Source organism: Rhyacophila brunnea, unplaced genomic scaffold (assembly GCF_057557595.1).
Source record: "Rhyacophila brunnea isolate RB1 unplaced genomic scaffold, BYU_Rbru_1.0 scaffold_24, whole genome shotgun sequence".
NCBI classification, from domain to species: domain Eukaryota; kingdom Metazoa; phylum Arthropoda; class Insecta; order Trichoptera; family Rhyacophilidae; genus Rhyacophila; species Rhyacophila brunnea.
The window spans coordinates 8529937-8554225 of NW_028232904.1; the positions used below are offsets into that span (position 1 = coordinate 8529937).

Here is a 24289-nt window from a genome sequence, read left to right on the forward strand (position 1 = left end):
ATGTTAGAAAAAAAAATATTATTAATTCAACACTTTTAAAACCTCTGATTTCGTATCTACTCCCGGAGACGCCGAGCGAAGCGTTTTTGTTTTTTTGCTTTGATATGCGCTGAAGCTTATGGCTAATTGTTGAGGCGCTTACGTCAAATTTGATTCTTACGAATGAACCCATAGGCCTTAAATCTCTAGCTTATCATTTTTTTCATTAGAAAATAGCGAATCTTATACCATATCACATTTGCTCCCGTATGGAGTTGTTCCGGGAAGCTATAATAATTTAATAAGTTTTTTTGAAGTTATCCTTCTAACCACCCCCAGATTTCAAAAGGGTGACACGATTTTGTTATCTTAATTGCGACATCTACAAAGGACCCAAAAGTTTGGTAGCTGACTCTAAAAGGTGTGTTGTACAAGAATCCAAGCGACATAGCTAATTTTATAAAGCCAATATTAAATTGTTTGTTTTTGACAAATAAAACACTTAAATGTTATGCGGGCAGATTGCTATCTAGAATTAGAACAAAGGGGGTTAAATTGAAAAAACAATAATACATTAATTAATTTAGATTGAATCGTCAAATTTATTACCGTTTTTTGTTTTCATAATATCTATTATTAGAATCTGCTTATAGGTAGCACCGAATTCGCTTTCCATCCAGTGGCGCTCTAAGAACTTGGAGGCCCGAAGCACTCATTTATTTTGAGGCCCTCTACAACTACAAAATGAAAACCCTTAATTTCAAGTACCAACGCACCTAGTAAAAATGAAAATATATTCGCCATCAATGAGCATCTATTCTATACACAAACACAAGACTGCTATCAGTCGCTATCGGCGGCTATCGAGGGGCGAGGGTAGTATTTCTTATTTTTACTTATTATTACCCTCGATAACCGCCGATAGCGGCCGTTAGCAGTATAGTGTGTGTATAGAATAGATGCACTGGTGTAGATAGTGTTTGTTAGTTTTAAAATTCAATTTAACCCTGCCTAATCCAAGTATACCTATATATAAAAGTCGAAAAATATTCGTTTATCTATAAAATTATGCCATTAAAATTAAACCATATTATATAATATATTATATTTAGATATTTTATAGATAGAAGAATATTTTTTATCGATTATAGTTTGGTTAGGCAGAGCTAAATGAATTTAAAAAAAAAACACTATCCAACACCATGATTTAAGTATACATATTACTAATATGTATAAGTACTTAATTCAACGAAAACAAATAAGTACCTATGACTGAAAAAAGTGCGCACTATTTTGATCGGATATCCTATGGTATAGCCAGGTATATACCTCAACTAGGTTTTGTTTAGGCAGGGCTTAATTGAATTTTAAAACCTGCCCAGCACTATCTACAAAATTTGTAATTGTATTCTCAGGCATAAAGCCCATTGACGCAGCGAGTGCGGCGCTCGCGCAAAATTTCTACAAGTGGCGCGTAAATCAACGAAAATACAACGTAATCAAATACGCCAGCGCCCACTGGATTTTACGACGCATTATACGCTCCCGCCGCATGAATCATCGTTTTTTCGCGAATCACCGCTTCTCGGCGATACGAATGAAAGAAAATACAATGGAGTCCATTCATTGAACACGGCTACCAAAATTACGCTGCTTGAGGCCTCGTCGATCGACGGGCGAAAAGCAATTATTTAATAACAGAGAATCATTGTTTAATTTTATTGCGTGTCAAGTTTATCGCTGGTTGAATAATGTCGTCGTAAATATTTATTACAAGCCCCGAAATAATATAATATTTTTATTGCTTTGTTATGAGAGACGCTTTAAAAATAATTGTTTTGTGCTGCTTGGGCCGCTTATTACATAGGTGAAGGGTAATGCGCGGCACGAGACGTGTGATTATGGTTATGAATAAACACTGCAAACGCGGACTTTGCCCGCTCGACGCATTCTGTGGGCACCATCGCTTAGTTCAATGAAAACGAATGAGTATGACTGAAAAAGCTTAGTGTGCACTATTATGTCGGATTTTAACAGCATGTGGAGGCATTCACCATTGATATATATAGATGGAAATCATTCAGCATAGTATATATGTTATTATGAATGGTTTGTTTTAATTTAATTTTCAAAACAAAGCATAACTATCTGAAATTTGTATTCTTGGTTCAATAAAAAGTATGACAATGGGTCTATATTCTATACTTATCGACCGCTAAAGTGATAAAATGATAAATATTATCAAACTTAGGGTAGGGTTGTATCAAACAATTACAATTAGTTGGTTGTAATTGTTGCCACAACCATCTTATTGTAGTTGTTACTATAAGTGCTAATACTTTGATAAAAACCTACCCTAAGTTTGACAATATTTAACACTTTAGCGGTCGATAAGTATAGAATAGACCCACTGATATAGTTTAGTGTGCATACTTCCATCATTCACCACTGCTGTCTCGACATTACCAATTTTGCACTTAGCATAAATTTACCAAAAACTACAGTTACTTACTTTCCTGCATATTAAAAAAAAATCAACATTACAAATTCTCAATTTGTTCCTACAACATTGTTTATTCTCAACTTATAAATAATAAACAAATAAATCGGCCGCAAACAAGACTGCGAAAATTATACTTTTCGTGGCAGCAAAAACCTTTCCCCGATTTACATTTTCGCAAAAACCCTTTGCACTCGGCCGACCGAACGGAAAACGCTTGAGGGGAATTAATTACCATTCGTCGCGATACTTTTTTTTGCGAAAGTTCGTAATAGCTGTAGGTTGATTTTCATAAATTGACCACCTTGGTTACTTTCTTGCTTTCCGGATGCCCTTCCATGGATTTTCCATGGATGACATTGGATGATCCTTCCAATGCGTTTAATCATGCGTACATACTCATAGGCAGTCATAGATGTTTCTTGACCCAAAATGCCACCTTTTGCCAAATTAAAATACCTATCTACTATTACCTGTAACCTGAGCATGGCCCCCACAAAGGGGGGGCTGACAGGGCTCTAACCTGGGGGCCCGGGCTCAGAAGGGCCCGGCGTGGCATCACAAATTCTCTATAATAGTAAAAAAATATTTAAAATCTATTTTTCTTCAATTATTTCACCTATTTAAAATTATGTGATTGTACGATACAATTTTTAACTGTGTATCAATACTCGACAACTCCATAATTCAAATGGATGTATGTATTAAAATATACAAAAAAAACACTAAATATACACATTCATTTAATCGCGTACAGTACAGGTACACCATTTGGAAAACGCTACTGTAGAGCGTCACACTTTATCTTTAGCGATAGGTAGAGGGGCCCGCCAAAAATCCTTGCCTGGGGGCCCGCTTCAGGATGTCGGGGCCATGAACCTGAGTGTAATCTTTAACTCTCCCGTCGACTGTTTGTAATATAATACCATATAACTGAGTAACTGACCATATCTAAAAATAATTATTAATCTAGAATAAATTTCATAACTGCCCTTACCTACCTAAATTATATTTTTTGCGATTGATCCAGTTGCTGTTTTGTACACTTATTGACCATAGAACTTGTATGCTATTTACTATGCTATAATTCTTATTGTTTATGACAATGTGATTTGAATTTGGAACAGGTAATAATTGAAATTGACAACCACGATGGCCCCGCGGCATATAGCGTCGTGGGTCCCAGGTTCGAATCCTGGTTTTGACAAGTACACATTCTTTTTAAATTTGTGTTTGAGTCAGAGTATGGACTTAATAGGTTGAGCAAGTGGCAACAAAATATGTTAATACAAACCTTCACTCTGTAGAGGCCTATGATATGATCTTATTAAGATCGGACATATAATGTCGAGAAAAATATAAATATAGGTGGTATATTGTCTATTATAGTGAGTATTAATGCTTCATAACTTTGCACTCCGGCTCTAGGATAAAAATGGTGTAATTCCGATAAAATTGTATAATCAATTAATTTCTTACTACAGGCGCGAATACAGGGTAAAGGAGGGGTGAATCTTGGGTCTGGACTCCTCCCTACAAACGGAAAAACACAAATTATTAAAGTAAATAGAATATTAATTCTTTTTCTGTGTATCGTGGCCCAAGCTCTTATCAATATGATGTTACATACTTACTTACTTCACCATGTCACGCCCTATCACTGAGACATAGGGCAAGGTCAAGGTTACGCCACTTTTCTCGGTCCATCGCCATGCCATGCTCAATATTATGTTACATACAATAATTTTAAATCACATGAATTCAGAAAATCATTTCGTTGTTATTTTTAACTTGAGAAAATTTTAAATATGTACTTACCTAAGTATGTGGCGAGCCGAAAATGACAGCGTTATTTTTCTTGCATACAAATTTCACCTCAGCAATATATAATAATATAATGTTAAACATGCATTTTCTCACCGAATGCCCGGGATACTCAGTGTAAGCATGTGTTTCAATAAAGAGGCGATCACTATTGAACAAATAATAATATCTCAGTAGGTACGCATTTTATCTTGGCAGAAGACTGTCACTAAGTATCATCGCACCTCGGGTAATAATAGTTACCTCGCTGTTATCTTTTATCATTTTACGTATGTAAACTGTACCTGTCAATATGTCAAATAAACTCGCCATCTCCACCAGATACTACCAATATTCATACTCTTACTTCATCATACTCCACTTAACTCCTCATCTCAACATCTCGATTATGCGAGGTATAAATGAGAACTCTGCCATTCTGGGCAGTGTTGACTTGTGAGTCCCTGATAACTATCTTAGAAATAGAGAGCGTCAGTTGTTTATTCTCCCAAGGTGCAGAACCATCCTGCCACTGGTAATGCCAATTGGGATGGCGATAACTATATTCAACCAAATTGCTTCGGGTGTTGATATATTCCACTTGCGTGAGGTGAGTTTAGGTGGACGCTATTTTATAAATTATTAAAATAGGGTCTCCTTAGCAAACTCGGTGTACTTCTTTGAACTTTATAGATGTATAATTTTATTTTCACTGCTTTGTATGTTTATATTAATTATGTTCTCTTTTTATATTTTCATTTTTAACGTTTTTATTACTTTTTTCTTTATAATAATGTTTCATGTCATATTGTGAACGTCTTAAACTTATAATTTGTAATGTCCACAATATGTTTAAAAAATCTGTGTGTGTACCTACTTATGTACGCGCGTTAGAAGTTATACCGTGATATAATGTGAAAACCCAGATTCTTCAACTCTCTTAATTATCTTGTTAAATTACACACTCAAGAAAATGGGCCGGCCGCTTATTGGAGCGCCGTTGGTTTATTTCTATACGCTTTAACTAATATTACTAAATTATATGTATAATTATTTCTCGTTGTTTTTATTTTTAAAGTAACAACTGTCACTCTGACGTTTAATCGTTTGTTTACGTAAGGAATTGCAAATGGCCGACAATAATAAAATCGTTGCCTAGGCAACGGAACAATTCTACTATCAAACTTGCGTTTGTATACAGCTGACTGATTCGCAGCTAACTTCATACTGTCGCTCACTTTCGTAACGGTGTGCGCGCGCAGCTCTCAATTTCACTCTCTACCAAACGCCTCAAAATAAGTATAACTTCAAAAATAAATAAATTGAATTGAAATTGAATTGAATCACACACACGATATCCAAAAGTATATTCATAATATTGTAATGTTGAACAAAGTTCTTTTGGGTTGCGAAGGAGGGTTGATTAGCATTATAAATACTCAGCTACTGGTAGTGTTCTCTTTAGCACTATATCACTGGACATAATATAAAATAAACCTAGATACTGTCATATTTACGAAGAAAGTGTCTTCTCCATTAAGTGATATCATCGCAGATGTCTGACACCGGAAATCGCAACCTGAAAGCAACAGTGAGACAAAGTGAAAAAAGTCGATTTTGAGATAAGTATGCCAATCGATTGCTGAAAGCCATACATATTACATATATAATAAATCACTGAGTTTTAAAAAAAATTTAATACTTACCTCATTTAAAAGACAAAATGATGCTGTTGTATACCTATTCTGTATTCCCTAGTCGCAATTAGGGAATCCAGTCCCGAGCCAAAATTCTGATCCCGGGATTTCGGGATTACAATTTGACAATCCCGGGATCCCGGGACTAGTCCCGGGATTGGCTTTTTTCCATTGTTAATATAAAATTTTCATATTTACAAATAACATTGATAAAATCGGTCAAAAATAAATCTAGTATAATTTATACTATTTAAGACATTTATTATTAATATTGTATACGTCCAATCTTGGAAATACATAAGTTTAATGGAATAAATAATATTGTAATTAAAAATAATAATGTAAATTTAATATGAGATTGCTGTTTCTGATAATAAAGACTTCATGAATGGGTTAACGAGATTTAAAATAGTAAAGCAAATCATGGTGTACTTATGGCCTTTTCGCTTCATAAATCTAATTAGTCAGCCAAATATGAAACTGCCGTAAAACGTATGAGATCATGGTAGAATTACTTTTTTAATAGTGCTAAGCATTGTTTTTTCCAATCTTTCTATTTTTTATTAATTTATGTGAAAAAATAAAATAAATCGGCAACTTACACGTGGGTATAAATCATACTTCATTCAAACTCAAGTTTATTTCTAATGTAGTTATTTGTTATTAAAAGTATTTTTTCTGTTATATTTTCGTTTTTATTTTATTTTCCATAAAAATTGATAAAAAATCAATCCCGAAAGCTTCGGGATTATGTTTATCAATCCCGGGATTCATAGGTATCGAAAATAGTACGGGATCCCGGGATTGGAATCCCTAGTCGCAATCCCGGGAATGGGACGACTGGCCTCCGGATAATTTGACGCCGCACTGTCGTAGAAACGTGTAGACGAGGTATTTTAATCAGTTTCTATCTACTACTTAGTATTTTGAATTCATTTTACTCTTAACATAATGTATTCTTTATCGCGGATTGAGAATTACCATGCCTAAGGCTTTATATTAAATAAAAAACTCTTTTTTCATTGGAACTTAAACATATGCCCGATTAAATCATTGTTTACGTATGCATATTTACATTCTTACCAACTTTTAAATCATAACATAATCATTAAAGTAAAAATAATAATATTGAATATTTTTTTTAAAGTACCTATAAGTACCTAACGTCTATTTATTTTTGAATTCCGTAGCGTCCAGTTGTCCGGTGCCAAATCGTCCTAGACCCGTCTCCCATGCTGTAGCATCTGGTAATCTCATGACAGTGCCACGGAAATATGTGCCTTATGTGGAATAAATTAAAAAGTGAGATACAATTAGCGCTACGTCCAATTTTATTTTGCCTATATTTATTACATTTAAGAGTTTATCGGCTGAAACAAATTGCCATTTGGTTCTAATTTTGACATAGAGTATAACGAAAAAAATTATCTCACGTTAAAACAAATAATTGAACCTTGAAACATAAAAACGTTGTTTCCCGAAAATATTGAATTGTGGACTTGTCGCTTTTTGTAATTAGACGCCTCAATTGCTGCCCCCAAGCGATGCTCAATCTGCCTACCCCCACGGGACATCACTGATTCTGTATTCTCTAGTCGCAATCCCTGTATATTCTGATTTTTTAAACGCATGAGGTGCACAAAAAAGGTATGTAGGTATTGTTTATTTTTTAAGGACAGTTTTTTGTCTAGATTCAGTGAACTACTAATGATTGTGGTACTGAATAATCAGTAAAATAAACTATTGTATTTCTCATTTTGCTTGTACCTATTATATATATTTAAAAAAAAACATGAGGGCATCCGTTTGCCCCACTGTTACTCAATATTATTATAATTTAAACAATTTTATTATTGAATGTGGTATAAATTCGCATAATCAATGATGGTAGGTGCCTATATACTCGTACCTACAAAGAAGATTAAATTTATTTGCCGAATTCTTATAACAGTTAGATATATCGACATTAGAGCGAGTTTATTATGCTATTCTAAAATCGAAACATGTCCATGAATTCAGAATTTTAAAATCTAGGAATCGTTTTTTATCGAAAAACAGAATAAGTAATTAAAAATTTAAATAATTTTGTTTGTTTGAATACTTAACAGTGCTTCTGCATCTTTTTTTCGTTTAAAGGCTTAAACGACCCCCCATGATATCTTAATATAACTTTATTTATATAGCGATGGTCTAATGTTAATACACCGTATCTGACATATAAAGGGTGTTTTTTTAGAGGTATATAACTTTGAAATGGAATAAAACAAAGATGACTTTTTATATTGACATGAAATTTATTTTATTCAAAAGATGCTCTTCTGGCATTATAATTTAAATATGACTTCTGGCATATGACCGCCACCGCTGGCTCGGACGTAGTCTAATCTGGAGGTCCAATTTTCGATGACTTTTTCCAACATTTGTGGCCGTATATCGGCAATAACGCGGCGAATGTTGTCCTCCAAGTGGTCAATCGTTTCGGGCTTATCGACGTAGACTAGCGATTTTACATATCCCCACAGAAAATAGTCAAGCGGCGTTAAATCGCACGATCTTGGAGGCCAATTCACGGGTCCGAAACGTGAAACTATGCGGTTACCAAACGTTTCCTTCAATAAATCAATTGTGGCACGAGCTGTGTGACATGTTGTACTGTCTTGTTGAAACCACAGCTCCTGCACATCATGGTTGTTCAATTGATGAACGAAAAAGTCAGTAATCATGGCTCTATAGCGGTCACCATTGGCTGTAACGTTCTGGCCAGCATCGTTTTTAAAGAAGTACGGACTAATTATTCCACCAGCCCATAAAGCACACCAAACAGTCAATTTTTCTGGATGTAACGGTGTCTCAACATACACTTGAGGATTATCATCACTCCAAATACGGCAGTTTTGTTTAATGACGTATCCATTCAACCAAAAGTGAGCTTCATCGCTAAACAAAATTCGCTTATGAAAATCGGGATCAACGGCAATCTTGTTTTAAAATAAATTTTCACAATTTGGAAGCGTTGTTCAGGCGTCAGTCTATTCATGTTGAAATGCCAAACCAAACTAAACATAAATCACCCACAATCAACAGCTGACAAAATGGCCGCCAATTAAAAAAGTGCTGCCAGCTTAAAGTTCTATACCTCTAAAAAAAACACCCATTATAACGAAAATGACTTTTTGACGTATCTACTCAAAACAACAAAAATACTGCCCATCGACTGCGAAATTCCCGTATCTGTAGTTATGTTAACAAAAATAATACAGCCATTTTAGTAATTGAACTGAACATTGCAGGAATCTAGCTCTAAGCTGTCAAGCGCGTTGCATGACGTGTGTTGAATTCAGCTTCAAAATGTAACTTTCGAATTATTCAAAAGGTAAAACGGTAAGTAATATAACAATTTTGGATGTTTATCTTCATAAAATAAATTATATAAATATTCGGTTATGAGGAATACAGCGGCAAACACATTTTGAAAATAGCCGATATACTGGATTATTTGTTAGGTTAACCTAACCTTACCAAACCTAGCCTAACCTAAACGACGGCTCTCGTGGTGCAGTACGTAAGGCGCTTGCCTTCCACCCGCGAGTTCCTGGGTTCGATTCCCGGTTAGGACACACAATATTTATGTGTTTTTCTCAAAGCCTGGGTGTTTGTGATTGTTCAAAAATTACTAACAATCACCTTGTACGAAAAAGCAAGGACATGGTTATTAATAATTTAAAAAAAACCTAACCTAACATAACCCAACCTAAACTAACCTAAACTAACCCAAACTAACAAATAATCCAGTATATCGGGTATTTTCAAAATGTGTTTTCCGATGTATTCCTCATAACCGAACTGTACCTCACATTTTATTGTGCGTTTTGTGCTTTGCTTTACCACTTTTTACGTTACGGGTTATTGGCATGCTATATAGTTACAACACGTGTGTACTATAAACAGCAGATACGGGATATTCAATATTTAGTTTTTTCATCAATATACTAGGTTGCCTTTTGGTGAGTGCATATAGCGCCCGAAGATGCCGAAAGGCGAAACCGAGTCGCGAAAAACTACTCAAATGGAATAGTACAAAACTTAGAATTTATAATAATATTGTGTTTGGGACAGTTTGTAAATTGGTGAGTTTTCGAAAACTCTGGCGCCATGCAGTATACCTAGACATTTTCTAAAATGAAACAGGCGCCACTATCAAAAAATGTCGCGAAAAAGTTTATTTTAATAATTCATAAACCAACCGCCGTGCGCCAGTCAAAAAGCTCCCAACATACTTATTCGAAAATAAATTTGTATATATCGAACGAATGGCGGTTTGAACAAATTTCACCACGTTTAGTACGAGTAGGTTCACAATATTTAATGTGTAGAAAGGAAAAGAGAGATTAATCGGAAGGAATTAAAGATCGGTTGAATGTTGAATCTTCTAAATGTCTCAATTAACTTTGGAATATTAATATATTGCAAGAACTCGCGGATGTTAGGCAAACGGTCGGCCTAAAGATAAACGTCTCAAAGACAAAAGTGATGAGGAACTGTTTTTCGGACCCTGCGATTATCTGTATTTCTGGCACCCAACTCAAGCAGTCAGCAGCTACGTCTATCTCGGACAGCAGGTGTCCATAGACGGAAGCATGCACGATGAAATTGCTCGAAGAACAAAGCTGGGATGGAGTGCTTTCGGACGTCTGAATAGTATCTTCAAGAGTGACCTACCATTGAGTCTTAAGCGTAGGGTTTTCGACCAATGTGTTCTACCCGTGCTCACGTATGACTGCGAGACGTGGACCCTCAACACGAGAGATGTCCAAAGGCTAAGAGTCGCACAGCGAGGCATGGAGAGGTGTATGTTGGGCGGAAGGCGAAAGGACCGTAAGAGAAACGAATGGGTTAGGAAGCAGACAGGAGTACGCGATGTAATAGACGTTGCCAAACAGCTGAAATGGAGATGGGCGGGGCACATTGCTCACCGAAAGGACGGCCGCTGGACAAATGCCGTCATCCAGTGGTACCCAAGGGGCACAAAACGGCCACAGTGTCGCCCTAAAAGCCGCTGGATTGACGAACTGGTAAATTTCGGCGGTAATACGTGGCGGCGAACGACACAGGATCGAGACAGTTGGAAAAAGCTTGGGGAGGCCTTCATCCAGCAGTGGATTGACCCCGGCTGATGATGATGATGATATTAATATATTATTATGTTTACGAGGGCACTGGCTGATTTTGAGATTCCCTCTAAAAGACATTTCATCGATGTCTTTATTTTAAGACATATAACTATTTTCCTTTTAATAATTCGTTAAACGATTACTTTCCGACTGCCTTTCTATAAGGCATGCTCACTTTTCACTCTCTTGAATCTCGTAGGTCACTTCCGCTCTTGAAACATTCTAGCCTGCTATCACGAGTGATGGTTTCTAATCCTGGCGTCCGAAAGGATTTAAATTTATATGCGCCTGTCAATTACCTACGTGGTAGTAGCCATGACTTATTCTGGGTCAGAACTGTTTCCTCGAGTCAAGCCTATCAGGCACCATTATGGCTCAAATAGACTCTATGACGATCGGTCATACAAATGCCAAAAAACCCGTCGGCGTTGACATGTTGGCGTTATGTATGTATAATATGTCAGAATGGCATAGATATGATCATAGACACTAAATAGCTCTTAGCATATTTTTTTTTTCCGGCGGGGGGAAATCTTCGTAAGACACCACCAACAACTACATAACGGCAACTGGCTGGTGATAGTGTGGGATTTTTACCCACTAAAACCCCCCTCCTCTTCTCAGCTGCCACCCCGGAATCCGCTGGTAAGCATTACTTCAGGGTGGCAGCTATGTCTTCGTCCTATTTCAGGCCACGTTTAATCCTCGCCGGGATCTTTCGTCCTCTTCTTTTTCGCTCAGCACGCACGATGCAAACTTAGACCATGCTGACCATGCATCGCTACTCCCCAGCATAGAGGAGACCATGTTCGTCGGCGAGAGCTCCTGTTCACCTGTCTTGCATTTCAAGGTGGCTCTCAACTCTTGCCATGCTGGGCAGTCAAAAAGCGTGTGATTCGCATCATCCTCAGTACATCCGCCGCACTGATGGCACTCACAGGTAGCTTCCTTACCTATTCTGTGTAGGTAAGTTCCGAAGCATCCGTGTCCCGTGAGCATTTGTGTCAGGTGGTAGCTTAACTCGCCGTGTTTTCTCTGGCACCATGCTTTGAGGTCACCGACGAGTCTATGCGTCCACCTGCCTTTTGCGGATGTATTCCACCTTTCTTGCCACTTATGCATGGTCAGCTCTCTGGCTTCAGCCTTCTGCGTCCCGTTGTACACCGCTTGCCTTTCGTGTGCTAGCAGGTCAATAGGCGGAATTGCAGTGAGCACCAAGACGGCTTCTTCCGACACCGTGCGGTATGCCGATGCGACTCATGTGCCCGATCGTCATATAGTCTATTTGAACCATTAGCTGTGGTGCAAGATAAGTAAATGCGCTCCCTAAAGCCATAAACATGTTCAATAATGTTGGTACTTTGCGTTTTGTTTTTGAAACTTTATTGTATTGTATACAATTGTTAATGTTTTATATTTATTATTATTATTATTCTCCTTCTATTCTATTATATACTATTATATTCTATCTAATATGGGCCAATGAGAAATGGGACCAGTCTCAGGAAATAAAAACTAAAATTGAGATCGCAAGGAGTGCCTTTCTCAAAATGAGACTATTTATATTATTGTTATAATGTAAATAATATTTATTATTTATATAATGATAATATATATAATGATATTATCATGTTGTAAAGGTCCTGAATTTTTATTTGTTATGTCCACAATGTTTTGTTTTCTTAAATAAATAAAAAAAAAAATAACAATTTTACCTCGACGAAACCTACAATGAAAGATGTAGGTATATAATTTATAATATGTACCGACTCCTTTACTTGCAGTTGTATGGATACTAACCGTAGCTTTATCCAACTGAATTCCTCTTAGATATGCTTATATATTGTAGGTAGCTTAAACAATAGACGATATTTATAATGAGAATTCTGCCATTCTTGGTAGTATTGACCTGTGTGTCCCTGATAACTATCTTAAAAATCGGGAGCATCAGGTGTTTGTTTTCCCAAAGTGTAGAACTTAGGTACCTGTAATTATTGGTGATTTCAATTGGGAGGCCAATAACCCTATTCCTACCAAATTGCTTCGGAAGATGATATATTCCACCTACGTGAGGATGAGTAGATATAGCTGGGTGTTGTTTTATAAATTCCTAAAATAGGTTCTACTTAGCTAACTCGATGTAGGTACATATGTACTTCCATGTATCTACTTTATAATTTTTGTATTTTTTTTCGACCATATCCAATCAATCCACAGATTTTTGTTTTTACGAGAAATGGATGTCAGCCACTTGCTCAACCTATGAGGTCCATACCCTGACTCACACACAAATTGAAAAACAATATGTGTATCTACTTGCCAGACCCAGGATTCGAACCTGGGACCCACGGCGTGATAGTCCAACGCTTAATGTCGGGTCCACACTGGAAATATGTCGGGCGACAAGCTCGTTAAATTGTACGATAATTATCATACTTATCGTAAAAGTTAACGAGGTTATCGCGCGACATGTTGCCAGTGTGGACCCGGCATCTATTTATTTGTTTTTGTTATATTGTTGCAATATACTATTTCTTTGCTTTTGAATATACCTACATATGTTGTGAATGTTTTAGATTTATAATTTGTTAAATTCACTGTATGTAAAAAAAGAATGAATTTATATTGTATACCTATTTCTTGGAGTTTATGGGATGACCGTCATAATCATACAATAATAAACTGCAATCGGCTTTAAGCCCTTGGTCCATGGCGACCAATTTTCATATTTTATTTTATTAATCTGTTCAGTGGTACAACCCCTTTCCATGATATATTGTTTGTACCTATTGTTTCTTTCCTATTATAAACAATCATGAAATTTAGCTATATGGTACCAAAGTGTTTTATCTGCCTAATATTATAAACATAGCTACATAGTTCAAAATCGTGATATTTATCGACTGACATTGCCACGTGCGCGCCACGTGGACTCTCTCGATTTCCCGGGTTCAAATTGAGCGGGGCAGCAATAAATAATAATAATGACAACAATGATAACGATGAATCGAAAATGTGCAGTGTGCGTAATGCCCAACATGCACTTGACACTGCGGACCACGCCCCTGCGATTCCGCTTCGTCTATACACGTCATAACACGAGGGTGAGGTGGCACCGCGCATTGACTTACTTAATGGACATAGCAGTGGCAAAGGGTGGAAGTAGACTGTTAAGATCTGACATAATAACTGCACACTAAGCTTTGACAGTCAAACGTATTTTTTTTTAATATTAATACTATCGACCGAGGGTACTTGATGGAATTAGAATTTAAATACTAACGGATTTAAGTTTTTTACTGTTCCATTTGAGTCGTTTTCATCAGTGTGTGTTTGCCTTTTGGAGAGTGTACACAGTACTTGAAGATGCCTAAAGGCGAAACCCGTGTCGCAAAAAACGACTCAAATGGAATAGTACAAAACTTAAATCTATTAGGTAATATTGGTTTTCATTGAGACTACAAGACTACAATATGTAGATAGTGTTTGCTAGTTTTTTTAAATTCAATTAAGCCCTGCTCCAGGCCATAGTAGATAATAGTAAAAAAATATTTTATATAAGAATATTTTTTATCGATTATGGTTTGGTATACACAAGGCGCGAGTGGAGAACTACAAGGTTCTAAGTGTTTGTCCTTGGAGAAAAAAAGTAACAATGAGGTAACTTAGAATACTACTTCTTTGTTGGGTTTGTTTTTTCAAGGACGAACATTTAGGACCTTGTAGTATTAGGCTCACGAAGGTTTAATGAAATTTAAAAAAAACTAACAACACCATCTGTAATATTATTATGTACAACCTATTCCTAATTCAACGAAAACAAATAAGTCTTGCTGAAAAAGTGTCCACTATTTTTGTCGGATCGCCCATAGCTTACCTAAACAATTATGGTTTGGTTTAGGCAGGGTTTAATTCTATTTTAAAAACTCACCAGCACCATCTGCAAATTGTATCTCTAGTTCAATGAAAACAAATATGACGTCTTGCTGAAAAAGTGTGCACTATTTTTGTCGGATCGCCCATAGCTTACCTAAACAATTATGGTTTGGTTTAGACATGGTTTTATTCTATTTTAAAAACTCAACAGCACCATCTGCAAATTGTATCCTTAGTTCTATGAAAACAAAGAAGTATGACTGACAAAGTTGAATGTGCACTACTTATGTCGAATCATAATAGCCTACCTCCTTAATAGTAGATAATAGTCAAAAAATATTTTATAGATATAAGAATATGTTTTATTGATTATGTTTTGATGGAGGCAGGACTTTATGAAAAAAAATAACCAACAGCATCTGTAATAGGTACCTATATATTCTTAATTCGCAGCAGGAGCAGGAGCAGGAGCGGAGAAGGAGCACCAAAAATTTGTAGTGCCTCCACTGCTCCGGTTGTTTTTTTAATTATGAAATTTTCTTCCTAAAATCTAATGAAAATAGTAGATATATTTTGATACTTTGCAACACTGGAATTATTTTTAATATGGCAACACTGCTGAGTGATAATATATAACCTCACTTTTTTGACTGAAGAGTCAAATAATGAGAGACGATTTGCAGTCAGGAATTTGAAATGACGATTATTTTAAAACTACTTACTTACTTATTTTTTTAAACATTTGTACTATACACATAATAATACAATACTTATTCCGAATATTTGAGAATTCTCATTTATCGATAAATTGTCTAAGGCTGCGCTTATAAAAATCCCTTGACTTCTAATTATAATCAAACTACCAATCACGATATCTCCAAACAACAAATATTTTTGATTTCGATAAATGAAAAAAGAAGTTGTACATCCATGTGGGTCTATTCTATACTTATCGAACACTAAATTGATAAATAGTATCAAACTTAGGGTAGGTTTGTATCAAAATATTAGCACTTATTGTAACAATTACACGAAGCCGGTTTTTATTGTTGCAATAAGTGCGATATTTTAACAGCAGCAAGATAGGTGCTGTTAAAATATAGCACTTATTGCAACAATAAAAACCGGCTTCGTGTAATTGTTACAATAAGTGCTAATATTTTGATACAAACCTACCCTAAGTTTGATAATATTTTTCACTTTATCACTTTAGCGGTCGATAAGCATAGAATAGACCCACTGAGCAGCAAACATAATGATAATATGAAACATTTTGAAAAATATTATTATATTGTCTCCTATTAACTTGTTGATAGCGGAGCATTTAATTACTATTTAATTACCACATTTAAATAACATGCTAAATATATCGAATGGCCAATTAATGAGGGCACAAACGGGTGTGCCGTCCGCGTGGAAACGATCAAGGGCTCAATAACTTTGATATTTCTATCGAATTAATGATTTATGATGATGCAACAGATTAAAACTTTTTTACCCAGAGCGGAGCAGACCATGGAGCGGAGCTGGAGCAAGTATTAGGTCCCGGAGCGCAGCTGGAGCTGGAACTGAAGCGGATCAATTCAAAAAAGGGTCCGCTCCAATGCTCTGCTTATAATCAATCACCAATGGCGATTATTGTTTATTTTTTATTAGAGACGTCAAAATCGGTTTACACATTACACGTTGGGTATCCGGGTGATTTAAGCCCCGCCAAAGATAACTACATTGTCAATAGGTATATAACAGGTACCAATAGGTAAATACAACCTTTTCTTTTATTACTTAGTAAAGTGTAAGTCAAATCATGTTCGATTTTCAAATTACTCGACCGATGCGTTTTCCCACCCTAATAGTTATTGTTGCATTGACAAAAACAGCTGGTTGTCGGTTGCAAAAGCAAACAAGCAAGTAGTCTATCAGTGCACTTGACATATAAAACGCCCCCTATATTTGCACAAAGGCATGCTAAAATGAGTCCTTGCATTGGTAAGTATTTTTGGATAGGGTAAAATTATTTGGGATTTTTGTGAAGCGCCAAATGATGACAGCAGGTCTATTCTTAAGGCTATTTTATACTTCAGCTGGAGCACGGTCTAAAACGATCGTGACTGCGCGACGCGAAGATTGTGCAAACGTCAATTGCGTCAATTTAGTGCTCTGTTTATTGTTCTATTTGTAATAATAATAATAATAATATATTCATTGACATGTTTTCTTTTTCAAGTAAATGTGTAACGTTTTTAGTCATCTTTACAAGATTTAAGAATTAATTCCCCCGTCGATATCGACATCATTGCCATATCAGAATTGGCACTGAAAAAGGCATTCACAGCACTGCCAAAAGAATGGGTTTACAAATAAACGAGGCAAAAACTAAATACATGCCTGTCTATATCACACCACGAGAAGTCGCACCAAAGTTAGATATTGGTGCATACAAGTTTGGTACGGTTGACAGTTTCATATACCTTGGATCTCTTGTAACTCGACATAATGATATTACAGAAGAAATCAACAAGAGAATCATGTCTGCGAATAAATGCTACTTTGGCCTGTTAAGACATTTTAAGTCCCGCATACTATCTCGCCGAACTAAAAGCACTCTTTACAAGACACTTGTAAAGCCAGTGCTCATCTAGGCATCCGAAACCTTGACATTAACTCTGCGAAATGAACGAGCCCTGAACGTCCTGAAAGTGATGTCCAGCAATCCAATAGGACGTAGAAGAAGAGGGAGGCCAAAGATTCGCTGGTTGGATGGAGCTGCCAGTGACTGCCGTATTCTGGGGGTACCAAATTGGAAAGCGGCCACACTGGATAAGGACAGGTGGAGGGAGCTGTTGGAAGATGCCAGGACCCACACCGGGTTGTCGCGCCCCTGATGATGATGATGACAAGATTTAAGAATTAATTCCACCGACGCCATCACAAAACAGTTTGACGTGTTCACAGCTCGACTTTCGCTCTCCGATTGGCAACCAGTCAAAAATTTCGTCGTACCTATAGTTGAAAATTATTTGCCGTTTCACTGAAGTATGCTCTTAACGGTTTTCACTTTAGCACGTTTCCGATATTTTCATTGGTCCAAATTAACACGGAAGGTATTCCATAAACGAAACAGTTATCGGCGGCTATCTCTTATTGACGGTGAAAATTTAAGTTGATAGACATGTCGGTAAAATTCGGATATGTTCGTGCTGCCGAACACAAGCGGATAAAGCCGATACAGCGCCATCTAGTCGGTAATGAGCCAAACACAAGAATTTTTAATGCACAATGCATTTTAATAAATAAAGTTCATTTAATTATCTGCCAGTGGCGAGGGGTGGAGGTAGGCTGCTAAGATCCGACATAAATAGTGCATTCTAAACATTGTCAGTCATATTTGTATGTTTTCATTGAAGAGTAGGTACAAATTACAGAACGATCCAACAAAAATAGTGCACACTTTTTCAGTCATCAGTACCTACTTATTTGTTTTTGTTGAATTAAGAATACATATTATTTCAAAAATGTTGTTGGTTAGCTTTTAAAAATTCATTAAACCCTGTCTAACTAAACCATAATAGAGAAGTTTAGAAATATTTTATATTCTGTTCATTGTTTCAGTATGCGGGTACACAAAGCGCGGACAGCAGAGCCAGTCCAAAAACAGATTTTTTTTTTCTTAACTTTCTTCTTTAAGCACTACGGTGCATGGTTGCAGCATCAGTCCCGTGCGGCTCCGTCTCGGGACGGAATGAGCACTTAAAACCACTTCTTTCAGACACGTTTAAAGCGTCATAGAAAGCGGCCGTGCATATCCACGGTTGTGCTTAGATTATGCAGGCATTGAAATAATTATAAAAAAAAATAACAAACACTTCTACACATTGTAGTTTTATTTCAACGAAAACAAACAAGTGTAACTTAACTGTCAATGTTTAGTGTGCACTATTTATGTCGAATCTTAACAGCTTAACTCCAACATTCGCCACTGTTATCTACTGAGTATTCCTACGGTGTAAAAGCATGATAGCTAAGATAATTTTAAAAAAATACGTAGGTAAAATAATAAAAAAAAACATGTGAATCGACGAGGATGGGATTCGAACCCACGCGTGCAGAGCACATTGGATTAGCAGTCCAACGCCTTAACCACTCGGCCACCTCGTCTTGTGAATTACATTTTGACAATATCAAAATTATGAAATTTCTTTATTACGGCTTGTACGTTCAAAAAACTGCAACTAAGTAAATAGACATTCACTAATAATTACTTGTCATACAACTGTATCAATATTAAATATTGATAATAATTCAATTACTGAGATATACCTAAGTGCTTACTATTATTAATCGAACCAGGTGGGCACATCAAAAATGGTCAGAGTATTCATAATATTTTTATTGTTTTTTAAAACAGCGGGGTTAAGGTTGTACCTCAGTTGAGGCACGGTCTAAAACGATCGTGGCTAGGCGATGCGCGGATTGCGGGTCGCGGGTGCAAATGACGCATGCCAAACGAAATATAATTTGTCATATAAATCCAACATACGTCCATTTTATGTTCTGTTTATTGTTTCAGTATGCGGGTACACAAAGCGCGGACAGCAGAGCCAGTCCAAAAACAGATTTTTTTTTCTTAACTTTCTTCTTTAAGCACTACGGTGCATGGTTGCAGCATCAGTCCCGTGCGGCTCCGTCTCCGGACGGAATGAGCACTTAAAATCACTTCTTTCAGACACGTTTAAAGCGTCATAGAAAGCGGCCGTGCATATCCACGGTTGTGCATATATGACGGGTGGAGCTGGGCACTTTAACGTGTTCTATTAGTAACAATAATAATATATTCATTGACATGTTTTCTTTTTAAAGTAAATGGGTAACGTTTTTAGTCATCTTTACACGATTTAAGAATTAATACGCCCGTCGCCATCACGAAACAAAGTATTTCCAGCTCGACGTTCTCTCTCAGAATGCGAGCGAGTCGAAAATTTTAATCGCACCTATAGTTGAAAATTATTTTCCGTTTCACTGATGTATCACCTTAAGAAAATCTAGCATTTGTCACTGACTTCCACATTTTTACTCTGCCCATTAGTACTCGTCGCTTCAAACACGGAATACCGCACTTTTACAAATACATTTCCTATACTCAGACACTATGCACTTTGAGCACTTTACAGGTATAACCAATCACATTATTAATGGACAACGCGCTCAATACAGTAGCTAGCAAGTAACTTCGCGCATAGCGACATTCGCACCTGTATGGTAAACGTCACGCAATTTCCAATATGCAATATCACGCATTCATTTGAACGAACTCGTTCGAACCGAATCATTCGGCAGACCGACAAAAAGCATCGTGAATTTATAGCAATATCACCTTTATTGTAATGGCGTTAGAACAGATTATGATGCCAGATGCTTCGTCCATATTAATGTCATTGGGTATAACTAAGGGCTAAGGGCAGGGTTGACATGGCTCTAGCCTAGGGGGCCGGGCTCAGGGGGGACCCGGCGTGGAGGGTCGACCAGATAAATGAGATAAACAAAGATATTAAATTAGCTCTAATATTTTACTTTTGGGTTATTACCATTTTAAAATATATGGTTGTGCGTAGATAGTCGACAACTCTATAATTCAATATGTTAAAAATCGCTAAAATACACTGAATTTTATTTGTCCTAGAACTCCGTTTGGAAAACACCACTGTAGATTTAACCTTAGCGATAGGTAGGGGGGCCACCAAAGATCCTGGCCTGGGGGCTTCAGAATGTGGGGTCCATGACTAAGGGTGTTCTACTAGTTACCACTACCATCTGTAAGGGATCTTGGCATTGTGCTTGCGTTACATGTAAATTGTGCGTAAAACATTTACCCTTGGCATAGTTCGCGTGAGCTTTATTATCGGAAAGATATGAACGCATGAAGTAAACTATACAGTCTCCAATTTTATTCGATTGATTCAATATGAACATTAATTCAATTTTATTAGCTGATTTTGGCAAAATTCATGAATTCAAGAATGAAAACCTAACCTAACCTAACAAATAATTCAGTATATCGACTATTTTCAAAATTTGTTTGCAGCTGGCTCCCTGTAAAGTCTTAACCAACAAGAACCGTGTTTTATTTAGACATGAATTTTATGTCAGTACTATACAACCCAAAGAGGTTGAACGGTCTTTAATATACGGTCATATACTTCCGATAGGTACAACATTTCACGATGAAGTGTGATACGTCAAACTGCATACGTAAAAGTTTCTGGACACATATTTAGGAGTCAATGGTCAAATGGCTGTCATTTTTAAAAACGCACTACAAATGTTAAGCTTCGTCTTGCGTACTTCCTGGGTTTTTTCGGATGTTACAGTAATACAAATTCTCTATAACTCATTAGTTAGAAGCCTGCTTGAGAGTGGGTCGATTGTATGGGCCCCGCATCAGTTGAAATACAACCTTATGGTAGAGCGAGTACATAAGATTTTTTTAGACTCCTTTACTTGAGGTTGTATGGATACTATCCGTGGCTTTATCCAAATGGTTTCCTTATGTATACTTACAGACTTCAGCTTAAACACTAGACGATATTTATATTTGACCACGTATTTTTTCCGACTGATAGGCGTTGAAAATGAGATTTCTGCCATTCTAGTTAGTATTGACCTGTGTCCCCCTGATAGCTATCTTAGAAATCGGGAGCATCAGTTGTTTGTTCTCCCAAGGTGCAGAATTAACCTGCCATTGCTAATGCCAATTGGGAGGGCAATAACTCTGTTTAACCAAATCACTTCTGACATTGACATATTCCACTTGCGTGAGGATGAGTATATATGGCAAAATCGAATAAAGAAGAAGTCCCTCCGGATTTGCTGGACATACCTATGGGTGGTTCACTATAATTATGGATCAAGTCAAATTTTCATAAAATTCGATTTTTTTGTTTCAGTGGCTAGATAAAATAGATTTCTATATTGTGTGTTAATATCACAATCGTAGCTATACAAATTTCCGCATAAATGGCAATACTAGTATTGATAAGACATCAAATTGGCCGTAGCCATAAATTGACAAACTATAATTAAAGTAGGGAGTAAAATTATGTTAACGCGCGTGTTTGAACATGTACCTAACCGATTTTTTTTTTAAATGGTCTAATGGTTTTATAAATGCGTTTAAAAATTAATAAATGTAAAAAATCTTAACACCACTGCACATTCATGTACCGAAATATGACTATATTCTAAAACATTAGAGCGAGAGGTTTAAAAGAATACTATTTTATGTAACAAAAATACTTTATGCAGTCATGAAATGTTTACAATAAATATAAAGGATAATAAGGCTTCAAAATTATATAAATAGATTATCAACAACGTTTAATGAGTGTCCAGGATCATGGTTTGAAAATACAATAAAAACTCAATTTTGACCTACGACGAGCATGTCCCCCCATTTGCTAATATTAATAAAGCCTGAATATACTTTATGTTTCGACTATATATTTGAATTTATCCATGTACCTACTATCAAAATAAGGTAAGTAGGTATATACAGTCAGTGAAGTCCCGTGGGGGTAGGCCTGGGGTAGGCATATTGAGCATCGCTTGGGGCGGCAGTTTCTCGAAGGGCGGCAAGTCGAGGAGAATCATTTGTAATATATTATAGAAATAGCAAGATAAACTTAATAATAACGAAATTATCTTTCTATTCAAAAAAAATCAGCTCACCGGTTTTGTCGAGTTTGCGATGTTTAGTTTACTTCCGTTGCCCTTCGACGTCCTTGGTGACCAGAAACGACACGTGCAGATTTGCGAATAATTACAGTCCGATATTTTGTTAGTAATGTATCCATACAACACATTTTTTCTTAGATATTGGACTAATGAAAGGATGATAAAATACTGTATAAAAACATGGGACGGCATTTTGGCGCTGCCTAGGGGCGGCATTTTATCTAGGGACGTCACCGTATACAGTGAAAACATTCCTGAATTTTACAAAAAGAGTTTTAACTTTAGGTACAAATATCTCAGGATCCATTTTAATGGACTTGATCCATAATTATTTTGAGCCACCCATATGCCTACACATTTTCCTTTACCTCTACCCGGTTCTGTACTTTCTGCATCAAATTCCGTCCGACCATTCCCCACTGAAGAAGGAAGCCGATGCATTACACGAATTGTCCTACTTTTCGCCCCTGTAGTTGTCTATGGATGACCTGTCATTATCTGTCATTGTCTATAGAGTGCTCATACTCACTTAACGTTTCTTGGAGACCTTGGAGTTCATCTGATTTTGTGATTATGTGTTATTAATGATTGGAAGTGACGATCAAAGTAACTAAGCTTCTTCTGTGTTTAATAATATCGTAATACACTAGGACGTTTGTCAATGTGACAGTCGATTCTAAACAACAATAACTAATAACTTATTTATACTCTTCCGTCATTATAGAATGCCAAACTCTGCTTGCAAGTATGTTATCAATAAATAGTATGGTAGTGGACCACTCGTTGCTTGTGCAAAAAGTTATGCTCAGGCTTTATTAATCTGAAGATGGCGGTGGTCCGACGGATCTTTTGTTATCGTTCACCACCTAGTTCCAGTAGTGAACTTTCAATAGCTTCTAATTGGCTTCCATTCTATGCATTACGATTCTCAGCCATGAAATCTTGACGAAAAATATTCCACGACATAAGCTGTTAATCCAAGAAGACGAAGAATGAACTAAATTGATACATAATGGATAAAAAGAAGCATTATTTTTCCATGACCAATAAATAAATTCAATATTTTTATAATAATATCCATGGGATGGCTTTGAATAAATTCGATACAATTTTGTTCAGGTGTGTTTTTTTTAAATGACACATTTATTAGGGTATCTCTATAAAATGCACCATCTAATATGCATATTCCTTTATGTTTAACTTAAACATTTACACACTGCGCAGTGGCGTCAATTATTTTCAAAAACAAAAATGACCGAGTTAATTATTAATTCTTCTTTATGCACCTATAAAATACAATGGCAAAGGGTGGAGACCCGACATAAATACTAAATAGTGCACACTTAACTTTGACAGTCATACTTAGGTATATGTTTTCATTGAACTAAGAATACAATTTGCGATTGGTGCTGGTTTGTTTTTATAATTTAATTAAGCCCTGCCTAAACCAAACCATAGTATTTTAGATATGCTATGGCCGATCCGATATGTTTTCGTTGAATTAAGAATACATAAAATATTAAAGATGGTGT

General features: G+C 36.4%; 1 non-coding gene across 1 annotated transcript; it reads right to left on the reverse strand.

The window, feature by feature from the left end:
* Window positions 1-19102: 19102 nt before the first annotated feature.
* TRNAS-GCU (transfer RNA serine (anticodon GCU)) lies at window positions 19103-19184 on the reverse strand. Its single transcript has one exon. It is a non-coding gene; the product is annotated as a tRNA-Ser (tRNA).
* Window positions 19185-24289: the final 5105 nt, after the last annotated feature.